Below are 23,853 nucleotides of genomic sequence, written 5' to 3' on the forward strand. Positions count from 1 at the left end.
CTCCTCACAGATTTATCAGAGGGGTGGGAGTAAGGTTTTAATGGGAAAGAGCATGGCAAATGCAAAAATACTGGTAATAATATCTTGTTAATAACAGTGACTTTTTCAACAACATAATATGATTGTAATACCTACTGAACAGCTGACTACATTTTATATGTAGAGGCAAGTAAGTTTTATGATGTAGGGGGAATATAATACTGTGTATGCATCAATTAACCCCAGCATCTACAGCATAGTGTTTGGATGTACTTTATAACTGTATGAATATTTGTAGATCATCATTAAATGAAAATTCTGAAGTTAATACTAAATACAGTACATGCTAATGTAATTAGGAAATTGAATACTGTCATAACTTTATCTATAAAATGATACAGAAATGTTGAAGGAGAAATTACACAAAGTAATGTTAAAAAGAATGAGCTTGAGTTGTATTTTAGGACTAAATTAACACAAAGTTTAGGATTATTGTGTTTATTTCCTTTAAAGGGTCTGTAGGTTAAACTCATTTTCAAGTTTGTGTTACAATCTCCTTACAGTAGTATGATGCTTGAATCATTATGATGGTTCTTATTGCATTTAGTCTAATATTAGGTTTTAATTTTACTTTTTGATATTTTATGTGAGCTTTGAGCTGGAGTCAGGGGCTGCTCTTCGATTCTAGCTACCTGCCATTAAATAGTGTATGAAACCCATGTTAAATCAGCCAAAACATCTACGTGAATGAAAGAGCCAGTATCATCTGGTACACATCTGTGTACTGGCAGCTAAAATAAACCTTTTTTAATAGATGGTGCTGGCTGTTACTTTCATAAAAAAAAACACTTTATGAAAGTAAGAGGATGATCTAGCTTTGGTTAAATATGTATATTGCATGCAAATAGAACAGAGGAAAAGCCCTTGAGCTCAGCTCAAAGCACATAAAAAGAAAACATGTTTAAAAAAAAACAACAGTTTGAGTAATTTGAATATTTTTTTCTTTCATAGTATCCATGAATGTTAAGTGCAGCTCATGCTGAATACATACAGCAAGTTGTTTAAAATGGGATCCAGATCACAGCCTCAGGCAAATAAACCAGCCAATGATGTGGCTCTAGTTCACCAGGTCAAGCTAACAGCACAAAAAATATATTACCATTTAATAACATTTATATTGTGCCTTTCATGAAAAGAAATTCCAACGCTGTGACCTACATAGTAAATTCTTTAAATTAATTTGAATTGGCAGAGAATTCCATGGACAAGGTGCATACCTGCCAAATGCCCTGTCAGCAAACACATGTAAGCAGCACCCAAGGTATTACCAACTGCAGAGGAAGGGCAGTGGAAGCGAGGCTGTTAAAGAGGAATCACCTCTGACGGATAGAAGAAGCTTTGCCTGAGAAGCAGTCAAAAAAACTAAAGTAAAGTTTTCAAATCAATGCTTTGATTCATAGAAATAAAGTGAAGATCTCACAGGAATGGGGTGATGTGATCAAACTTCTTAGATTTTGTAAGCACACGTTCAGCTGTATTCTGCACCAGCTGCAGTTTACTGTGCTGTATTTAGGCTGTGAGGAAGACACATGATTACATTGCTCAGTCCCTGTTGAAACTAAGGAGTGAAAGCAACATATATGTAAAATTGAACTGCTGTTAGACAGTCTAAGGATTTTAAAAACATCTGTAAGAAATAATAGAATGTCAAGGTAAGCGTGTAATTAAAGATGAACGTACTGTAAGTAAAAGGTGAATAAAAAAATGGTTATTATCATAACCCTGGTTCCCTGAAATAGAAATGTAACCATTTCCTAATGGGTGTTTACTGCCTAAAGACCCAACATCTGAATATTCTATACCAAAGCTGCTCCAACTTTTCATCCTGTCAACATAGTACGCCATGGCCCGCACTGGGCAGAGCGTATGGAGCCTCCAGTTCCACAGACTGGTTGACATGGAATGCCGAGATTGTCTTTGGCTAAAGGCAGGATTGGTACAGAGCGTAACCTTTGTCCTGGCCGCTGTAAAAATTAAGCAGGCTTTCGCTATGGAGATTTGTGAGCTAGAGCGTCGACGCCCAGTGGACTGCCTAAGCGATGGAGGGAGTACCACAGGGGGCAGTGTGTCGTCTCCGCTGAGGCGAAGAGATCGATCTGCGCCTTCCTGAATACGCTCCACCACCTGATGGTGAAGTCGCCACTCTGACGGAAGAGGACGCTCCCTCGAGAGGAGGTCCACTGCCCAAGTCACCGCTCTGGGAATGTGTGTTGCCCGCAGGGACAGCAAGTTCCTCTGAGCCTGAAGGCAATGCGATGCAACCCCGGGGACCGTAGGCCACCCTGGTGGTTGATGTACGCCACCACTGTCGTGTTGTCCGTCCATATTAACACATGAGTATCTCGCAGCACTAGAAGTGGTGGAGAGGAAGGGAGACCGCCTGCAACTCCAGCATGTTTATACGCAGGGATGTCCTGCAGTCCAGCCAGGATCTGCAGACTCCTCTGCCTTCCCAGACTGCCCCCCAAACCAAGATGGAGGTGCCTGTCGTCACCACTTGGTGGTTTAACACCACTCCCATCCGCACACCCTCTCGCAGGTGAGAGGTCGTCCTCCACCAGCGTAGGGCTGCCGAGCATGTATGAGACACCGTCAGCCGACAGTGTCTGTCGCGCTTGGGATGTAGGTGGAACGCATTGAGCCACACATGCGGAGTAGACAGGGCTGAATGGCCGATATGGCTGTGGCCATCAGACCCAACAGTTTTTGGCACATCAGACTGACCTGCAATCCCTGTCGAAAAAGGGAGAGGTGATCTTGGATAGCTGCTACTCTGTCGTCCGACAGGTATGCACACATCGTCCTGGAGTCCAGCCGGAGCCCCAAGTATGTCGTGCACTGCACCGGTGTAAGCCGACTCTTTGCATCGTTGATGATGAGGCCCAGCCTCAACAAATGCTCTGTCACGACCGTCGTGTGGTCCACTGCTCCCTCTCGGGACTGGGAACAAATCAACCACTGTCGAGATAGTTCATTACTTTGATCCCCTGCAGCTGCAAGGGGGCCAGGATAGGGTCCACGCACTTGGAAAATGTACAAGGAGCTAGGGAGAGGCCGAATGGCAGCGCAGCGAACTTGTAAACGCTTCTCTGAAAAGAGAAATGGAGATTATTCATGTGCTCTGGACGAATGGGAACGTGAAAGTATGTGTCCTGTAGGTCCACGGTGGTGAACCAGTCGCCCGGCCAGACTGACTGGAGAATGTGATGGTGAGTCAGCATTTAGAACCTCCTTTCTTTTAAGAACATGTTTAGAAGCCTCAGGTCTAGGATGAGGTGAAGGCTGCCACCTTTTTTGGGCACCAGAAAATATCTCGAGTAGCACCCCTCTCCATGGGAGGTGGGGTCTAAGAGATGAATAGCTCGTTTGTACAGCAAGATGGCTACTTCCTTCTGAACTACCGAGGCCTGGAGAGGGTCTGTCACAAAAGTATTTGTGATTCCTCGAAAGGGAGGAGGTTCCAAGCGGAACAGGAGTGCATAATCATTGTGCACGGAGGTGAGCACCCAGGTGTCAGAGTCCACAAGGCCTGAGGGGCCCTGCTGGGGCTGCTGAGGGTATGGTGGGGCAGTTTGAGGCAGCTGCCTAGGGCGATGGCCCAGGAACAGCCTCCTAGGATGCTGGTGTGTGGGCTGGCCACGTCCTGCATTTCCTCTGCCTGTTGGGAGGGGCCGGTTGTTCACTGCTGGTGTGCACTGTAGGCGATGCCTTAGGTCACCCAGCGAAGCAGTGGGAACCAGAACTGTCCTGGTGACAGTCCGTGTCGGAGCTTGCCAGCGGTTCGCCCTGCCCCATGCGGGAGCGCAGGGAGGGAGCAACGCGACCACCTGCCGGGACGCCTTGCATTCCCGGTGAGATCTCTGCTGGATCTCCTCCACTGCTGGGGATATCTGCACGTCTAGCAGCACAGCCTTATCCACCATCAGGAACTCTGGCTTGCGACAGCCACAGCTGTTTGTGAGCCACAACTAAGCTAGCCAGGCTCCGGCCAAGAGCTTGCCCTTGGATACCAGAGATCAGTAGCAGTGTGCTAGGCAGGAGGCATAGTTCGATGGCAATTGGCTCAGGGAGCAGGGCTTCGCGCAGGACACCGTCAGTATACCCGCTGTGTTTGCCAGGCAGGTTACCTGTGCCTCCGCTGCATACGCCCTCTTAAGGTGTGTCTCTGTCACCCTGCATTGCGGGTTCGGACACGGCAGGTCTCTGGCTAATCCTCCCGCCGGCAGAGCCTTGACCAAGGCAGCGATGGTGGAGTCTACTGGGGGGAACCCTGCTAGGCCCAGCTTTTCCGCGCCTTCCAAGGAGGCAAGTTGTGCGGCCTGCTTCAGCATGCTCGGCGATGAGATCTGTGCGTGCAGTTCATTTATTTCCTCAGCGGCGGGAGATGACTGCGTCACAGGCTCTGCGAGCAGCTTTGGTATAGAATATTCAACTTTTGGGTCTTTAGGAGGTAGACAATGGTTACATGTCGTACTTGAAAGGAAACTTCGTTATCCAGTTCAACCCACTATCCGCCCATGCAATACACTTTTTTATTCTGAGCTTCATGAAGGCTTACATCTGTTATGCATTTTTTCTCTTAAATACATTTGTCTAGACGATGCTGTTAAACCGCTATTTGCAAATGCTTACGGATGCTCTCCATAAATTAACAATAAAGTGTGCTGAAAAAAAACCCCAAAAAAACACCACATTCTAGACTATAGGACATATTTTCAAATTGTTAGATGCAGTCTTAAATGTACTCAGGTTTTTTTTTTAAAAGAAGAGGAAATACTGCAGCTTAATAAACAATTAATGTTTTTTGACAGTAAATTTGACCCATTTAGAAACTTTAAATAGGGACCTTGGTTGTATCTGACTTTATACCAAGTTTCAGGTTGTTTCGCACAAATGTACTCAAACTAATGCAGTAATGTCAGTTTTGACCCGTTTAGAAACCCCTATTGCTTTTAAATAGATTGGACCTTCTTGTTTAATGTATATTTTAGAACATCTTCATTAAATTCAACATGGGTCTCTATTTGTGTGATACCAAATGTAAAACCTTTTTGACAAAGTTTTATAAAAAAAAAAAAGAAGACATAAAGTTACACCGATTCACGTTCACAAAGCTTCTAGGGGATACACAATTTGAATTTGGCAAGGCCAAACCAAAGTGGAGCCCAAACATGTGCTAGTCAGAAATGTTTTTTGGCACATCAGAACATTTATGACACCATTAGTGCAAAAGGTCTTTTAGAACATTGGACCATTAAATGTCTATTCCATTCAGCCACACAGCTAGTGACAGCATGTGAAATATGCATATATATTACTAATGCATAGATGTCAGTAACCAAACCGCCACTGGGCAATTTCCTAACAACCAAGATTCCAATGAATGAATATGCATTATAATAACACTCAATCCATTTACAAGACAGAATAATAATAAGGAAGTATGCTCCAAAACGCAATTAATCTTAAGTAAAAACCCTGTTCAATGCTTCCAATTACATGCTTTTTTTTTTTACAAGAGACGATGTACCACAAAGCTGTTTTGTAAATACCTTATCATTGATTGCACTGGTTGACATTTACTTGATTGTGTTTCTTTTGCCATTGGCCCAGGCTTTCACAGAAAAATTCAATTGAAAAATGTTAATTACTCATATTTAACTTTAGCGTTCATCAAAGCCCCCATGCATTGACGTGTACACAGTAGGAGATAAATGGTGTGCTTGCTTGCCTTCCATGTTTGTTTCTTTTGTGTTAAAATGCATGTTCATATTATATTTAACTCAAAATATTTCACTGGGTTAACACATACTATACGTTATTATATTAGTATCACAATGGAACAAAATTAAGTAACATTTCCTGAAGACTGATATACATTGTAATATTTATTACAAAAAAAAAAAAGTTAATCCAGCTGCCAAGCAAAAACCTAAACTATTGTTATTCTCTTTGCTTTCAAATGGATACACCGTACCACCTGCTCCTATCTTTGTAACCTTGTAAGGCAGATTCCCACTAAAACATGCATAGTTGGTTTTGTTCAGTTTTGATTGCCCATTATAAAACCATTTCCTGAACACATCCCTACAAAGTGGAGGCTTCTATAAATGACCCTTTATTATTTTTATTTTATGATTTGCACTGACCAGCCGATACTAAATAATACATTTAGTAACTAAATAAATAAATAAATAAATAAATACATAAATAAATAAACAGCCATTTGCAAAGCATAGACAGATAATTGTTTCATCCTTTACACTTTTGTTATTTTCATGTTTGGTGATCGGATAGCTGATTTCTTTAAGCTCAGCCTTTTCTGTCCCTTAAGCAATAAGATGCAATTCATTGTACATTATCCTTAAGCAGCATCTATCATGGGTTCTTACCAAGGACAAAAAAGTCACCTTTGTACCCCAAAATGTATTCAATTAGCATATCTGGAAATGTATTATTGCTGTGAGCTATCAACCTCAGCACTGTATTTTAAAATTAATTAGGTCAATTGCATTTGGAAGGAGAATTTTTCCTCCTAAAAGAAAACTACATAGAAACCCAAATTACCCAAAACGTGACAAAAAGGTGAAACTTATTTGTATTTTTGCATGTAAACCATGCCATTGATGCAACTTCGTATTACCAGGAACTCCTATTATAAGCCTCTCATCAATGCCAGTAAGATTCAGTGTTAGTGTATATAAAACAGGGCTTTAGATTGCAAAGGGTTGCTCTGTTTTATGTGGTACAAAATTAATCAAACACCTTTTAAAATGCAAGCAAATTATCTTTGCAGTCTAAAATGTCAACATGCCCTCTGCTCTGAACAGGCAATATATGCAAACAGACCATTAAAGCAAATGTATTTGAGTTTTGTGTGCACATACATACAATCAGAATACTATTCAAATCACAGAGATGAACAGAGAGATAGCAATATAGATACCTTATGCAAGTGCTGGTGCTGGTCCTGGTAAATGGCAAATAATGTTGTGGGACTACATGATAAATAAAAAAGTTTGGCACATTTGAGTGGAATAACCAGCTCATTAATGGTGTATGGAAGGAAGTTCAAAGATGAATATTCAAAGATGAATTTTGTGGGAGGAGGTAAATACTCCTCATGAAAGCACGTCTGTAGCAAATAACATTAAACACACACACATTTCACACATGACCAACTATATTTAAAGAAATGCATACCTTATAATCTTTTTCAAAGATTTTAGACTTAATTCTCAGAGCTATTTACTCCAAATTGTAAATCAAAGCACCATTTTTTTCAGAAAAGAAAAATGCACCCATTAAAATAATCAAACCTGAAATAAACAAGATTTAATTTATGGTCTTGTATTGGAATTAGAAATACAATTGGTTCTTCCTTTCAGACAAAAATGTCCTAAAGATGATTTGGAGCATAAATAGCTTTGAGAGTCAAGCATTGTGTGTAGAAAATAAAATATTGTGGAGAATCCCTCACTTTTACTACTCGTTTGTTTGCAACGTACACACCCTGTGGCTATTGTTCCAATAAGAACATATGGCAATGTGCCCCGCCCCTGTGTGCATTTCTGTGTTGTATGTTGCGTGTGGTGTGTTAATGTTGGTGTATAGATATGGCAGCACGAGTTATTTAAAATGTATAATTGTATTTAGGCACAAGGATTGCACATCACTTCACGTGCATTTAAAGTAATTCATATGTGAGCACGAGGTTGCACATAATTAATTCACGTGCTGGGATTCAAGTGAATAATTAATTAGTAATTGAATCCCGGCACAACAGTATATATAGATGCACATTTCATTCAATCGGGGTTGGGTGTTTGGTGAGTGGAGAACGGGTGTGGAGAGGAGAGAATTACAAAAACTAAGGAGAAAGTATATTTAAGTTTATTTTACTCACCGTGTTTGTGTGTCTGTTCATCCACTGTTTGTTTAGTGCTAATCCGTTTTGTTTGTCTATTTATTTTGGCCTCAAGTGCCGTGTCCTGTTTTCTGTTTAAACCTTTTATTTTGTTTAATAAACGTGCTGAGCGCAGCCATTATAGCTCAGTGTCACTCATCGCCACTGCCTCTGTGTGTGAGTCTTTTCTGGTCTGACGTCATCACTGCAGCTAGCCTGTCACACATGGTGTAAGAGGGGGATAACAGCGCCCCCCCCCCAGCTGCCTCTGCCTCCACCACCTCAACCGCTTCAACCAGGAGGAAAGCAGCAGGAGCTGCCTCTGCCACCTCCAGGAGCAGAGCTGCCTCTGCCTCTGCCACCTACACCAGCAGAGGGTAAATACCTGCTGGTTCCGCCTTCACTGTCGTGGGAGGACTGCTTGCCCCTCCCACCTCCACTAGCAGAAGGTGAATACCTGCTGGTTCCGCCTTCACCGCTGTGGGAAGATTGCTTGCCACTCCCACTTACACCACCAGAGGAGCTGCAGCTGAGTTTCGCACCGCCCAAGGATGCCTGCCTCGCACTGCCCAAGGATGCCTGCCTCGCACCACCCAAGGATGCCTACCTCGCACCGCCCAAGGATGCCTGCCTCGCACCACCCAAGGATGCCTGCCTCGCACCGCCCAAGGATGCCTGCCTCGCACCGCCCAAGAATGCCTGCCTCGCACCGCCCAAGGATGCCTGCCTCGCACCGCCCAAGGATGCCAGCTCCGCATCGCCCAAGGATGCCAGCTCCGCATCGCCTGGGGCTGCCTGGTGCTCTGCATTGCCTGGGGCTGCCTGTGGCTCCGCATTGCCTGGGGCTGCCTGTTGCTCCGCATCGCAGCAGGAAGTACTGTGGCCGGAACCCCACCAAGGGGAGCTGCCGGCCACAAAGAAGGGGGAGGACGTCCGGAGACCAAAAACCCCAGCAGTAGTTTTGCTGCCGGAGATCGTGGGGGAGGTCAGGAGACCTGCTCCCACTACAGCACTTTCGCTGTCGGAAGTACTGTGGCTGGAGCACCACAAAAGGGAGCTACCGGCTACGAAGAAGGGGGGGAGGTTAGGAGACCACCCCCCAAGCATCCAAGTATTGGAGGAAAGCTGGAGCATTGGAAGCTCTGGAGGAGGGCAGGTGCAGATTTAAACAGTAAACTAAAGCAACTTTTGCATGCTGCAATAGTGAGCAGATCTGAAGAGGGAGCAGAGATTTGCTGTAGTGAGGAGTGATTAACAGTAGAGGGAGGAATCTGCTGAACAGGCAGAGATCTGAGGAAGCAAACGATGGAATGCTGTTAGTAGTGTGCAGTGGCCTGCTGTAAAGAGCAGGAATCTGCTGAAGCGGTGATCTGAAATAGTGAATGGTGGACTGCCATCGGTAGTGTGCGGTGGCCCACTGTAGAGAGCAGACATCTGCAGAATACGGTGGATATTGGTTTTGAGAGTTAAGGCGGTTTTAGATGGTGTCAGAGATGGGGCTGCCTTTGGGCAGAGATGAAGAATGCATAGATCTGAAGCTGCTACAGAACCCGAGAAAATGAGAATGCGTTGCTCTGAGGCTGCTGCAAAACCTATTGATTTGATAAGGGGCAGTCTATGAGTGTATTGTCCATTGCCGGGTAGGAGGACGCGTTGACTGAAACGTTGATAACCGTAGAACATGGTTTCTGTATCTGACTGGCAGCTCACATTGAATGAAATGGTGACTTTGAAAGTTGTATGAAGTGCCTTGATGAAGTTGGTCAGTTTAGAGGAGCGGAGGCAGATGAGGAAGTGCGAATCCGGGAACAGGAAGAGGTTGCAGGAATGCAGGGATGCAGGGAAGCTGGAAATTAATGTGACGGTGGATTCTGAGCATCTCAGAAAGCCGATAAGCATGTGGCTTCATGACCAGGTCCTGAAATTGAAGAATGTCTGTTAATATAGGTAGGCAACAGGTTGAGGCAGGAGGGGACTGAGAATCTCTCAGAGTCACGACAAACTGCAGGAATGGATAGAAAGGTTGGAGCGTGCAAGATTCACAGCGATAGCAAACCAGTTTAAATTATGTAGAGTGTGTGGTGTTATGCTGCTGCCTAGAGGTTGTGAGTGGAATTGAAACTATTAAGCAGGGTAGAATATATTTAGTTATTGTGATTAAAATCCTTGTCTTTGAATAAAACATTTGCTTATTCTTTTTAGTTTTGAATAATAAATACTTCGAGACATGATTTAGAGCAGTTAGTGATGTATATAAATAAGCTAACGTAGGTCTACAAGATGAGCCTGGTCATGTAGATGTCAACAGTAAATGAAACATGAATGAGTCAAAATCAGAGTGTACTTTTTTCCCTTTCAGGTCCGATGTGCACCACAGAGATATCATTTACGGCAGTCCTGACAATGCAAGTGAAGATGTCAGCACCCAGAGTGAAAAGAAGGTTTGCTTCCAAATATTTTTTAAACCTCACTCCATTTAGAAAAACTTCCTTGATCACGCATTTACAGGCAGAGGAAGTTGAAGTGATCACGAGTGATCATATACGGTATATGCAAAAAGGACATCCAGCTACGATGTCAACACAAAATGTGCTGCCTGTAAGTGTAAAAAGTGGTCAAAAATGATGGACTGAATGGGCAAACACTGCTTCTAAAACACAGAGTAACTATGAGGCACACAGATATAGAGAACATTTCTGAATTCCTAAGAAATTGGTGTGCTGACTGACCCTTAATCACAAGTGCTTTTTACTGCATATAATTCGTTATATCTTCATATTTTTCCAGAAACCATGATATTTTAGTTTTGTTTCAAGCTGTTTGTTTTGTTGCCATACAAGACTAAAAAACGTGGACATGTTTAGTATTTTTTGACAATTATTTGTGTTTTTCTTGAATGTGTATGCAAAAACAAATGAGGTACATCTTTCCAAAAGTCCACAAAACAAAATTCAATGTACAGTCATATTTTTCAGACCACAAATACTGGTTAAGAACACGTATTATAATATGTATTGGTCTGCTTAGCAGCTCAGGAGCAGAGAGTAAAAGAGTGCTTATTGCTGGGGAAAGATAGAGGCCTGTGTTGGCTCAGCATATTAAAAATGTTATGCCCCCATGCATCAATTCCCCTCACTACATGTGTGTGACTCCTTTATTGAGACTAGTGATGGGAGTTCAGATCCTGGTCTTGATTACCCTAGCCTGGGGATGAAAACTGATAATTGAGATGTTTTATGCCAGTTAAGCCAACACAGGCTGCTGAACCAGAAGACAACAATGATAGGGAATAACAACAGAAGAGATTGATTTCCTGCTATGCTACCCCTTTTTCCCCATCAGGGGTCAGTATTAGATTTTGCATCTGAAGTCAAATAAGTAGGAAATGAAACTGTTAAAGCTGGCTACACATACTATGCATAAAAAACACTATGCAGCAAGAATGCTTTTGACAGCACCCTCAAAGATGATAAAGGCATTTATAGTTGTTACAGCATGACCTGTGTGAGGTATACATTCCTGACATAGCTCAATTCATAATCTGTTCAACTCTCCAATACAGAATTAGGAGGCAACTAAATGTCATATGCTAACAGTGTTTACTAGTGATGTAAAAAGTCAACATTTCTTTGTAATGGACCTCTGAGCTTTCACGTCATTAATAATGTATGAGCAAACAAGATTCTGCTGATCTCCAAGGATGCATTGAAGGACAGCGAGTGAGCAGGGAAAGGGGATTAGGTATCATTAAAAAGAAACTTTTTAATGCAAATGTGTAGTAAAGTGTCCACCACTTACACCGTACAGGGTTATTTCGGGCAGCCGTTTATATCAGACAAATAGCATTTGTCGTTTGCCATTCCAATTGATTTTAATAACAAAGGCATTGTTTATACTGTGTTAAGCACGCTATATATTTCGGGCAAACTCAGCTATTTGGATCTCGTTATGTGCCATTCACATAGATTTCAATACAAAAGGCAGCACTGTAGTAAAAGCTTGACAGATCGATCAATCAGCTGTTTGCACCTTGTTACTGAGCGATTACCCCTGTACTGTACCTTGGCTATTTAATCCCTGTACGCTGTGTCAGGTTTACAGTTTGAAAAAACAGCACTGACTGCAACAGCAAGCAAGCATAGCTGGAAAGAGAAAAGGAAAGAATTTTAGTCCAACTTTGATATGGATGGCAGTGAAAAATGTGATTGACAAATTCAAAACGTTGCTTTATTGGAGTTCACCACCTGCCTGTGGTTTATCTTGCACACAGAACCACCTGGATGACTGGGGAATTTTTTTTCTGAATGGCTACATATGTGCGTGCTGCGCTTTTAGCACTGCAGCGTGCTATGGAGCAACATCCAAAAATAGAGCCGAATTATGATTTTTTTAGAAAACGCTGACAAAGTTTGCCGTCCATATTTGCAAAAAAACACTGTCCAGATGTGTATATCAGAGTTCTTCTCTGGAAACAATTTGCAGTAATGTAGTCTACCTGTACTGTACATTTCTGCACTCGCATTACTTTTTTGCACTTACTTTTTATTACATAAAAATATTTATTAGCGTAATGCGTGTATTAATAAAGATTTTTAACTGCATACATGCTGTGGCATACCTAAGAGCTGTCTATGCCTTTAAGGGTTTAATGCTGACGTTGCACCCTTGTTTTAAAAACGCAGGGTGTAGGCATAGTTGGCCGTCATCTGTTGGATAACACACTGGAGACCACTGAATACACTGATCCTGGAATGGGGTTATGCTCCGCCCCCTCCTAGTTTCCCCTAGCAACTGCAGGACTCGGACAAGCTACCAACATGCCAGCATGACAACCACCACAAATGTCAGTGTTTTACCCCCTCATCTGCATTTTGGCTTTTTTTCGCGATACCGCCATCTCCCGACACTACAAGGAGATCATTTTTTTCATTGACGGATACATCCATGGAGTGAAGTTTGTGGTGTCAGGGAATGGTGATGTGACAGTGACAGCCCAGTGTTACCGGTACATGAGAAAGAGTGATAAGCCACATCGCCTGCACGTTGCAATTGAAAAGTCTAAGAGAGGTTTTACGCTGACATCATGTACTTGCAAAGTTTGGTAAGTAAAGTATTATTATTATTATTTTAATACTGTATCTGTTGCTTAAAGTGGGTTCTGTGTTTTACTGTATCTGTTGCTTAAATCGCCCCTTGTATGGTTGCGGGAGTCTTGTTGCCACAGTAAAACAGGTTTAAAAGGCACTGCATATCAACAGGACACTCGGTACTGCATCTCCAGTCCTGCCCCACTCCTTGTTCACTGTATTTATCACATATCTCTTCATAGTAGTGCATACCTATAAATCATCTCCTGATTACTCGTTTTATCACCAAACTCCTCAATAATGCTATCCAAGTCATTATTTTATTACTATAACATCTCAAAAAGCTTGGCAAATGTCCACAATATTCTTTGAGCGCTGGATGCGGAAGTAACTATCTTGTTTGTTTATGTCCGTGTTATGTCTGTGGTGAAGGGACTATGCGTATTGTTCAGCTCCACCTCTGTTTTTTTTTTTTTGGCTTCTCTCGGCCTCACTCTACCATTGAAAGCTTTTCTCTGCTTTTTCCGGAGAAAAAACGACTAGGGACCTGTGCTTGACGTCTTTTTGATGATGTCGGACCTGGTCTGACATAGGACTGCAAGAGAGCCCGTCGATGAAGGCTCTACCGTGTGATAGATGACCACGACTGGAGTTATGCATCCCAAGCCGTAGGCAAACTGCTTTTCCATCAGCTGGTACAGGGTTTGGATGACCTTCCACAAAATGCTGTAAAAAGATTTTTTGCTTGTAACGTACCAGATTTGTAAATAAATATCATTTCTATGATAAATTATTTCTTGGCTGTCATTTGTAACATACATGATTAGAAAATAATGCATATTTTGCAACTCTTGATAGTTACATGATTTACTCATATAAAAAATGTTTGATAAAGATATGTGACAGAGACAAAATTATTCTTGGTGATACATCTCCCTCCCGACCTGTGAGGGCGCTGTGTAAAGGGAACAGAGTGCCCTGGACTGTATGGCCAGACAATTCATTCCCAGGGTTAGGCGGAAGTCGGCCATCTAGAAAGGGGGCGGAGCCACAGTACACCAAGTCATCGCCTGAGACGGGAAGCAATGTGGCAATCGCGGATTGGAGGAAAAGCGATTGCACTCGCTAACCAAGGGGGCGTGGCTGAAGGTACAAAAGGGGATGTGGCCGAGCAAACTGCTCCTTTGTTATGGTTGCGAGAGAACCGCTGAAGAAGGAGTGTAATAAAATAACCGTGAGTGTTTAGCGTTTGTTTGTTTTGTCATTTCTAATTGTACTTGTTTGTTCTTGTTAGATGGCTAACACATACCGGGAGCTGTCGCTTAAGGCCAGCACTAACCCAGACAGCACTGCACTACTGTTCACTAATAAATTGTATTTCACCACTTGCACATTAGCACTCACTCTGGACGTAATCGTATTTGTGTTGTGTGTGTGTGTTTATACTGTGTTTATTATTTTGGGACTGTAACCCATGGTTTAAACAGTGCAATACACATTGCTGTGCATTGCCTGGGATTATTATTTGTGGTCGCCAACACAACCTGTGCATAGTTTTATTTAAAATGCTATGTTTTAGCACAGTATATTAAAACAAGCATGTTCATGATTAAATATGACACTTTTACCCACAGGGGACAAGTAGATTAATACTAGAAACCATTCTTCCATTTGGGTTGACATTTTGTACAATATATTAAGACACTCATTCACACTTCAGTACACAAAACAGCCTTAAACAAATTAGACAGAGCTTACTGAAGGATTAATGTATTAATGCATACATTTGAAAATACAGTAGTAGTTGTATGTAAGGCTCACAGTGCTTGGCAACTTGCACACCTTTCCTCACAGGTGCTACCTGTCCTACTAAGATTGCTATGCAACCAGCACTAGTGCACTTCTCCCAAGTTAGCTAAAAACTCAGCATGATTTCAGCCCAGAAATGTGTAATGGTTTTAACATTTATGTCAAGTAAACACACAAAGGCACTACATCACACATAGGAGACCAATTACAATAGACATATGCAATTCAATATAAAAGCTAATATTTCCCATACCTTTATATACATAGTTATCATGTTTATTTAACTACCATAACAAGCAATTTTAACTACCAAAATAAGTTGGATTGAACTGCAGACAGAGCATTCTGCCACACCTCTTTGAAAAAAGAGTGTGATTCCCTATTCACACTACTTGTATAATGTGTTTTTAAAACATGAATGTGAATGGCAGTCATATGGTTTCAACTTGTATTAATTGATTTAGCACTATGTTGGTCTGAGGGGGGCAGGTTACAGTGATTACTGAAACTTGGCTTTCCCCAAGCGATGGGGAGGAGTACTCAGTCCGAACGACAACACCCATTTACACAACAACATTAGAGATGCATGAAAGGAAGCAGAGCCATAATCATGGAGGACGTCAACTTCCTGGGTATCAACTGGAACAAGACATAGACTGTGGAGCAACAGAGGTGGAAATGGTGGAAGTGGCAAATTACTGCTTCTTAACAAATGTGTAAATGCCCCTACCAGGCAGAGCACTTGTCCTAGTGTTCTTAAATAACCAAGATGGGGAACAAAATAGCATGACCAAATTTGAAGGCCACTGAAAATGCACAACATCCAAAACACTAGTCTACAATCTCCGGCCAACTTTGAAGGAATGAGACAAAGCCTGCACAACATAGACTGGGACAAGACACTGGAAGAAGAATCTGTAAAAAGAGGATGGACAAAGGTCAGAGACATCATGTTGGAAATGCAAGATCTCTTCATCCCAAAGACTAAGAAGCCCAAACTAAACAAACAAACAATCATAAACATGGTTTAATCGATCCATTAAGAAAAACATCAGGAAGAAGAGGGAGATCTGAAGAGTGTACACAATTGACAACAGCACAGCAAAACTTAAATAATTAGAGGAAGTGCTTTCTGAGGTAAAAACCACACACAAAAAGAGATACAGTGCTTCATACATTAAACACAACCTCAAACCGTTCTTCCAATACCACAACATCAAAAGAACAGTCAAGGAAGAGTTCAAGAGCCTACGGGACTACATGGGGAATGTAGCTGAGGATGATAAATCAATAACATACATATTGAATTACTACTTTGTACAAGTTTTCACCAACGAGGACATCAGCAACGTGCCCCGTCACTGTAAGTCCTCAAACAATCTTGGCACACTGAGTGTAAATTTGACTGAAGTACCAATGTAGGGAATGTCCCAGCTGACTGGTGCATTGCAACTGTAATATCAATATTTAAAAAGGGAGATAAGGTGGAACCATTAAACAACAGGCCCATCAGTCTCACCTCCACAACACAGAATCAACCGTAAGAGGCAAACTAGAGTATCTGTCCAGCAACGGCATTGTAGGAGACGGCCAACACAGATTCAGAAAAGGGAGCTCCCGCCTCTTCTTCGAAGAAAAAAGAAAAAGAGCCTATGACTTGCATTCTGGTACTTAATGCAAGTGGATTTAAAACTATTTAAAACTCAGGAAGCAGAGAGTACTTGGGGAAACGTCTAACTGAGGCAATGTGCTCAGTGGGGTGGTGCAGGGGTCCATCCTTGGACCACTCATATTTCTTATCTGCATCAACAACTTCAATCAGGGGATAGTTAGCAAAATATATCAAATTTGCACACGCTTACAGCCACCCAGGAATTCCAAAAAGATTTAGACCATATACAGAACTGGGCAGAAACGTGACAGAAATGTGGCAAATTAAATTAAATGTAAAGTGTTACACGGCACTCAAAAAATGTAAGATCAGAATACCAAATGGGCGGGATAGAACTAGAACAGGCTCACCAAGGGGAAAGTCTTGGTGTTGTAATAGATGTATCACTGTCAACAACCACACAGTACAGGAAGCAATCAAAAAGTAAAAGAATGCAAGGTTATATAGCCAAGAGTATTATGATGAGGTTGTACAATGCACTGGTCAGACCACACTTGGAATATTGTGTCCAATTCTGGTCACTACAGTACCAAAGGGACATTGTGGCCCTGGAAAGAGTCCAAAGAAGGGCAATCAGACTACTCCCAGGACGTAAAGGATTGCGCTATGAAGAAAGGCTCAAAGAACTCAATCTTTTGAGCCTGTAACAAAGAATCAATGGGGACATTAAAAGGAGTTGAAATAGTTAACCCAAACCATCACTTTAAGTGTAGTATGGAAACCAGGACTAGAGGCTAAGATGGAAATTAAGCTGAGACAGACCAAAGACAGAGGGAAGGAAACTGACACTTCCTCACATAGAGGGTGGTGAGGGTATGTCATGTTGTTGAGGCAGAAATACTTGGTTACTTTAAGACCCAACTTGACAAAGTTCTGAGATCAATCAACTACTAAGAACTGGACGAGTCTAGATGGCACGAATGGCCTAATTTCATTCATAAATGTTCTTATAACATGTATGCACTCACCTACTGTAAATGTGCCATCACTAAACAATTCTTTAAAATCAATTAATCCCATTAGCTCTTCCTCAGACATACCCTTACAACACATAACACCGTCGTAGCTTAAACATACCATTGCACCTGTCTTTTCAACTCTGACAAAACACATGTAATACAAACTTCCCCATGTAAATAGTCAGACATTACAAACAGTTAACACAGAAATACCATATGTGCTTCACCTTGGGACATCCTACTATCCCACTGTGATCTTTACATAAGAGAGATTCAGATATGCTTGCTAAACAATACAATGATTAACTACATAATTAAAGGATAACCTGTATACCTTACTGAAGGGCAAACTGACAATAAACTATCTATGCTTACCTTTCAAAGTTAGTCCATTGAGCTGTATTATACCCTATTGATCAGACCAGGAACATTGGCATTCTTTTATTTTCAGGCCTGAAAGAAATATAAATGATGGTAAGCAGTAACAGTCATTGCAACTGAAATGGCTTCTGCTTTTATTTACTTATACTGAACCCAGTCATAAGGACTAAAGTGACCGCATAACTTATTTCATATTGCTGCCAGATATGAAGGCTGCGTAAGATAATGCGGTGGATGATATGATATTTCTTATCATTCACAGATATCACTGAAAATTGTTAACAGGTTTGTGCTGCTGTGTAGAATCCCTGCTGTGTGAAACTCATTTCCAATAACATATCATTTCTTCAGCATTGTAGTTTTGTTCACAAATGAAATGGACATGTATTTGAAGATTTGATGATGTCATTTCTTTTATTTCTTATTATTCATAATTTTAGTAAACCACACATACTTAATTGCATTCATTGGTATAATGCAAAAGAACAAAGCAACTTTGAAAAACGATTAACAGCTGTTATCTACAGCAGTTTCTGTTAGCATACTACAACCATTGCGATATTTAGCAGTAAACCACCCTTTCTTTTTACTGAACCGCTCCGGCATTGCTGGACACAATCAGATAAAATGTCATTCCACACTTGGGTAATTGAATTATTTAACCATGCTCCTTGTGACATCTGCAGGAATTAATTTTCTACTCTGTGTAATCCCCAAGATTTTCAATTGGATTTAGACCTAGGCTTCAGGTAGGCCATGAAAAGAGCAGCAATTTGCTTTTGTATCCTTCTTTATTGGTCAGCTAGCACATTTGGGATATTTCTCCTGCTATAAGATGGAGGCACATAGCATTTATTTACGAGAAACATCATATTTATGTGATCACAGGCAGCTACCTTGGGGAGACACTTACTTTAAGAATCTGGGGGAATGGATCATCTGAATGCTACATTTATACTCTTTACTAAAAACATTTCAATTGTTCACCTTGAATGTTATCTGCAGCCATGTAGAAGTATACAATATCATAAATATTTGAACAAATAAGAAAGTTACATTCAAATTTGGTTCCTATACATTTTCAAAGAAATCTGTGGGTATTGGTAGGTCATGCCATGTAGGAGATATATTGAACATGATTCAAGTTGGACTGTTAAAATTATTCACTTTTTTTTTCTATGTTTCTTAACATTTTTAATAAACACTATCAGTGTCTTCCTTTTTTAAATGTCCCTTTCATGAGCCTGGACTAAAGAGGAAATGATGAAGAATGGGTCAAGAAGTGACTTTTCAACTGTAACCTCAGCTGATGCAGGTATTGAATGATCAGTGAAAGCTTAAAACATGTGATGATGTGGGAAGCCTTGAAGTTATGGAATATGATGCATATAGTGATTGGATTATTGACTTGGTAGACACGTTAGATAAGTGTTAGATAATAAATAATTTATAATATACAATGGAAAAATAATAACACAAAAATAATTGGTCAAGGTTCTTTTTCTGCAAACTGTAGCATTAGTCACATTCTCATTTAAAGATAGTATGCTCTAGTTGCCTGTGGGTCGAAGTATACAGTACAATAGTTTAATATGGGGCTTAAAGAGTAATTAGCGGGGTTCCGACACATATAGTGTTATACGCCCCCACATGTTGTAACAACTATTTAAATAATGCACTTGTAATTTTTCTTTTCATTGTTAACATCCTGACAATTTTTTATACTTATAACTTTAAAGTCTGTTTCAAACCTGTTTTCAAAATGGCTGCTCTAGTGCACTGGGGTTTGAGATCTGGCATCTAAATCACTGTAGAAGAGTGATTTAAAAAAAAAAAAAAAGTGCTCTGGCTTTTCTGTTCCGTACCACATCATGGATTGTTATTGCTGTGTTAACTTATTTGACAATGTGGGTAATAATCCTTACACTATCAGTGCACTAGAGGGGACATTTTGAAAAGGGCTTTGAAACAGACTTCAAAGTGTAAAAAGTTGTCAGGATGTTAACAATGAAAAGAAAAATTACAGGAACGTTATTTAAACAGTTGTAGCAACACGTGGTGATGTGTAATGCTATATTTCTGGAACCATGCTACTCTTTAATCTATTTAATCTTTATTCATGTGTTATCTGGTTAATGCTCCTAAAATATTATGGTAAATGAAAAACTGTTCTATATTCGCAGATCATATATTGTTTTGGTAACCACAGTGCATATGTAGTTGTATTGCTTTGCTAGTATGCCTTAAACCTAACCCACACTGGGATCCGTCCCTTAGGTTAAACAAGGTATTGGAAATGCCCTTCTCATACAAACCTTGGCTATAAGACCATCAATTGCTGTGACATTTTTAAAGGTTTTCAGATGGATTAAGTAGAGATGACGGAGCTCATTTATTTTGTGAACAGAATTTTAATCTCATATGTAAAGCAGAATTAACAGAGGACCACCCTCTTCAGTGCTTGAATGGTCATATTTTTGCTTTGATTAAGCTGCTGCACTCATCATTATACAAAATAGGCTACATTTGGCTGCTTGACTTATCCTCTAGGAATGTATTATGTTGGTATCTGGTGCTTTATACACATTTCAAAGATAAAAGCGGCCCACTTTTTTGTGACACATCGATAATCCCTGCCATCTTCTAACTCACCAAGGAATCGTGTAAACCATGCATACGGTAAGTGCAAACAGAATTTGTTAGACAGTATCTGATTCTCAGCTCAGAGACCAATTTGAAGTCTGAATCAAATCCCTACCAGCTTACTGCCTTCTAATTCTTAACTGAGCAAAAAAAAAAAAGTTTTAGCAGTGGGTACAGATAAGCACTAAAAAGTAATGGTATAAGATTACCTTGTGTATTAGATGAGTTCCCCTTTCCAAGGATCAATTTTACTAAAAGGGAAATTAATGTATATGCAATTATATCAGTTTATTTATTTGGTTACAGTTCCTGTTGTTTCCATCATGGTATCACTGCAAACAACATCATGCATGCCAAGGGACTTTCATGGTAAAAGGCTTTAATACAAACAAATACTGTAAATAAATAAATAAATAAAATTGTAGTCAGGGAATTGGAATGATAAATATAAAGTAATGCAGCAAATCAAAGACAACCAGCAGGAGTACTGAAATACAAGACAACAATTCCAAATGAAGACTGTTAGAAATGCAAGTGCTGGCCAAGCTGGCGGCTTTGATAGTCTGGGAATCAGCAGCTCAGCCAGCCCTCAGTAAGCTGGTAAGGAACGATACAGAACCCAATTCTGTTAATGAAAACAGAACGGTTGATGAAAGTTCAAGCAATAGTGGAGACAAATTAAAGTCTAGGGATCCAGATGTAAAGGTCGCAGCCCTCTTAAGGAGTCAGACAGAGTTGTAATGACTCGAGTCAGTGGCTCGAGTCTCGGCCCAAAAGTCTCCACTTGACTCAAGTCACAGTCTTTATGATAAAATAAATAACATGATCAGTTTCGTTTTCAGTAACCGCAGCCCTTCTTCTGATGCGTACAAGCCCTGCCTCTTTATGAGTGAGAGGAACACGTGACAACATAGAGACAGAGAGAAGAGCTTCAGCAGCATGGAAGGTAAATCTAGAGTACCTGCGCTCATCAAGTTCACAAAAACTATGGAATAAGCTAGAGAAATAAGCAGTCTGCATCCTGCCAGCACTGAGAAATGCCAAACTAAAATAAACTGTGTCAAAAATAACTTAAATCGTTTTTTGGTCTTTTTTTATTATTTCTAACCAATCACTACTTATTTGGTGGGAGGTTCAATCAAAATATTTTTTATTTACGTAAGCTTAAAACTTAAATGCGGTAGAAAAGGGTAGTGTTTGTTGTCTGGTTTAATATGTATTGATCTAAAGTTATGCTATGTTTAAAAAAAATCATTTGTTTTAGAAAACAAAAAAGAACTGGCAAAAAAGTCATATTTTGCTAAAATTCACTAAATATTGAGGTATCCCTAGATAGGTTATCGACTCTACTTTGCAGAAAAACCAAAGATTTTAGTGAGCAAGCCGTACCCCACAAGCAGCAGCACCCCAAAGTGTAACCAATAAAAATGCATAGGAATCCCTTTGCTCTTACTTGTTGATAAACGGGGTCCAAAGTATGATGCTGAAGTTGACTTCTTGTTCGCCAGCTTCTTATTCAGCGAGCTTCTTATTCATATTCCAGCTTCTTATTCGCATCCCGCAAATGTAACACAAAGGCCTGCGTGGTGCTACTGACAACAGTCACTATGTCATTCACATCTCGAGTGATACAACAGGTGCAACAAGTGAAGAGGAAGATTTCTATGAAAATAAATATAAGGGAGTTCCTTCAGAATTTAAATGTCTGAATGCAAAAGAATGGGATGCAGTCAAACCCAGTTCAGACCAACAGTTAAAGGGCAAATGGACTGATATTTTCTCATCCAAGTTTAAAACTATCAACCCCTACTGTGTCCTGGCATTTAAATATAACAGGATTAAGAAGAGCAAGTCGAAGAAGACTAATGCATGTTATTTTAGAGGTAAAGCAGATTGCAAATTTGATGGATGCTGCATTTATGATTTTACCATTTGTGAGGAACCAACGGCGGGAAACGATGTTTTTGTTGAAATGGCTGGATCAGGACAGATATGACATGAACAAATTCAGGTTCACAGCCGACACTTCAAAGGAAGTAAAAGGTTTGAGCCAGCTGAAAAAGTTGCTGACGATGGGCCAGCAAAATACTATTATAAAAAGATGAAAACTACAGATGAAAAAGTACTTCTAAGTGGAAATTTGTGGGTGTTTGGCAAAAAATACAGTCAGAATTTCATGAACAAAATAATTTCTCAAAAGATAATATAGTTGACATAATTGCAACCATGGACAGTTTTTGAACCATAGACATTGATTCTCAAGTCTTGCCAAGCTATGTTCAATACTTTTAAATTTTTCCGTTTGCAGTTCACCTGTATACTGATGAGCAAAAATACATAAAATTAACACACATTGATGCAACTGGATCACTGGTTAAGTCAATAAACAAAGGGAGAATGTGTATTATTATGCCACAGTTATCAAGAACCCAAAACCAAACTACAGCTATCCCAGTAGCTGAGCTTCTGACTGATGACCATTCAGCTCCAGCAATCACCAATTTTATTATTTATGTCCGAAGATCATACTACTTAATAAGGAGAAAACAGTGGATACCAGAAAGGGTAGTAATCGATGACAGTTGGGCTGTGGTCTTGGGAGTGTTAACTGGATTCAGTAATGTGTCAATGTCAGCCTACCTGCTTAGAACGTGGAATATCATACACGCGAGACATCCCAATGTGAAGATTGCAAGATACACATACTTGGCCTTGTGTTCTTCACATGTCATCGATGGCTTCTGTCGCAAGTTAAGCAAAATACTGCCAGCATTGGACAAGAAACCCCAGACATTTTTCTGCTACTGCTTTGCAAGGTTACCAGTCCATTTGCTGTGTTGCGCTAACCTGATTGACGTCCAGCAAAGTGCAGCAAAGTTGGGAGTTCCTGCAGAAAGCCCTTAAAAAGGAAACTGCAGAGAGGCACATTACTGATAACCTGATCCCAGAAAGTAACATCACCGAATATATTCTTTATGAAGAAAAGACAATCAAATTGTCTTCTCCATAGCACCACTTTTTTGTCACTGCGAAAGAAAGAGGCAATTGCGAGGAAAAATTGCTTAAGGAGGCAAACGACTATTACTGCCCAAACGTGGTTGAGTTGTTGGAAAAGGATTATACGTACCGGTTTCCCATGTGGAGCAGTGTACTGTTTGTCCCTCAACGTTATCCAAGTGATGTCTCAAATGAAAAAGCAGAGTATTTAGGAGAGCGACACATCATCAATGCAGTAGTTGAAAAGTGGTTTGACACTGTAAAACACGAAATAGTCGAGTCACTACACCTTCGAGTAGTAATGTGTATACGAAGTTTGTGGTATAAAATCCCATCTAAAAGCTTTCAAACTGCACATGA

At 40.6% G+C, this 23,853-nt stretch overlaps 1 protein-coding gene across 4 annotated transcripts in view; it reads right to left on the bottom strand.

Annotated features, from left to right (window-relative positions):
* Window positions 1-23,853, bottom strand: part of LOC117414479 (alpha-1,3-mannosyl-glycoprotein 4-beta-N-acetylglucosaminyltransferase C-like) — a 172,553-nt gene that overhangs the window by 42,441 nt on the left and 106,259 nt on the right. For 2 of the 4 annotated variants that reach the window (XM_059026943.1, XM_059026946.1), the window contains one exon: window positions 17,848-17,925. The exons of the other annotated variants lie outside the window; for them this stretch is intronic. The gene's annotated coding sequence lies outside the window, so the exon portion shown is untranslated. The remainder of the gene's footprint in view (window positions 1-17,847; window positions 17,926-23,853) is intronic. 4 annotated transcript variants of the gene reach the window in all.

Source organism: Acipenser ruthenus, chromosome 7, assembly GCF_902713425.1.
Source record: "Acipenser ruthenus chromosome 7, fAciRut3.2 maternal haplotype, whole genome shotgun sequence".
NCBI classification, from domain to species: domain Eukaryota; kingdom Metazoa; phylum Chordata; class Actinopteri; order Acipenseriformes; family Acipenseridae; genus Acipenser; species Acipenser ruthenus.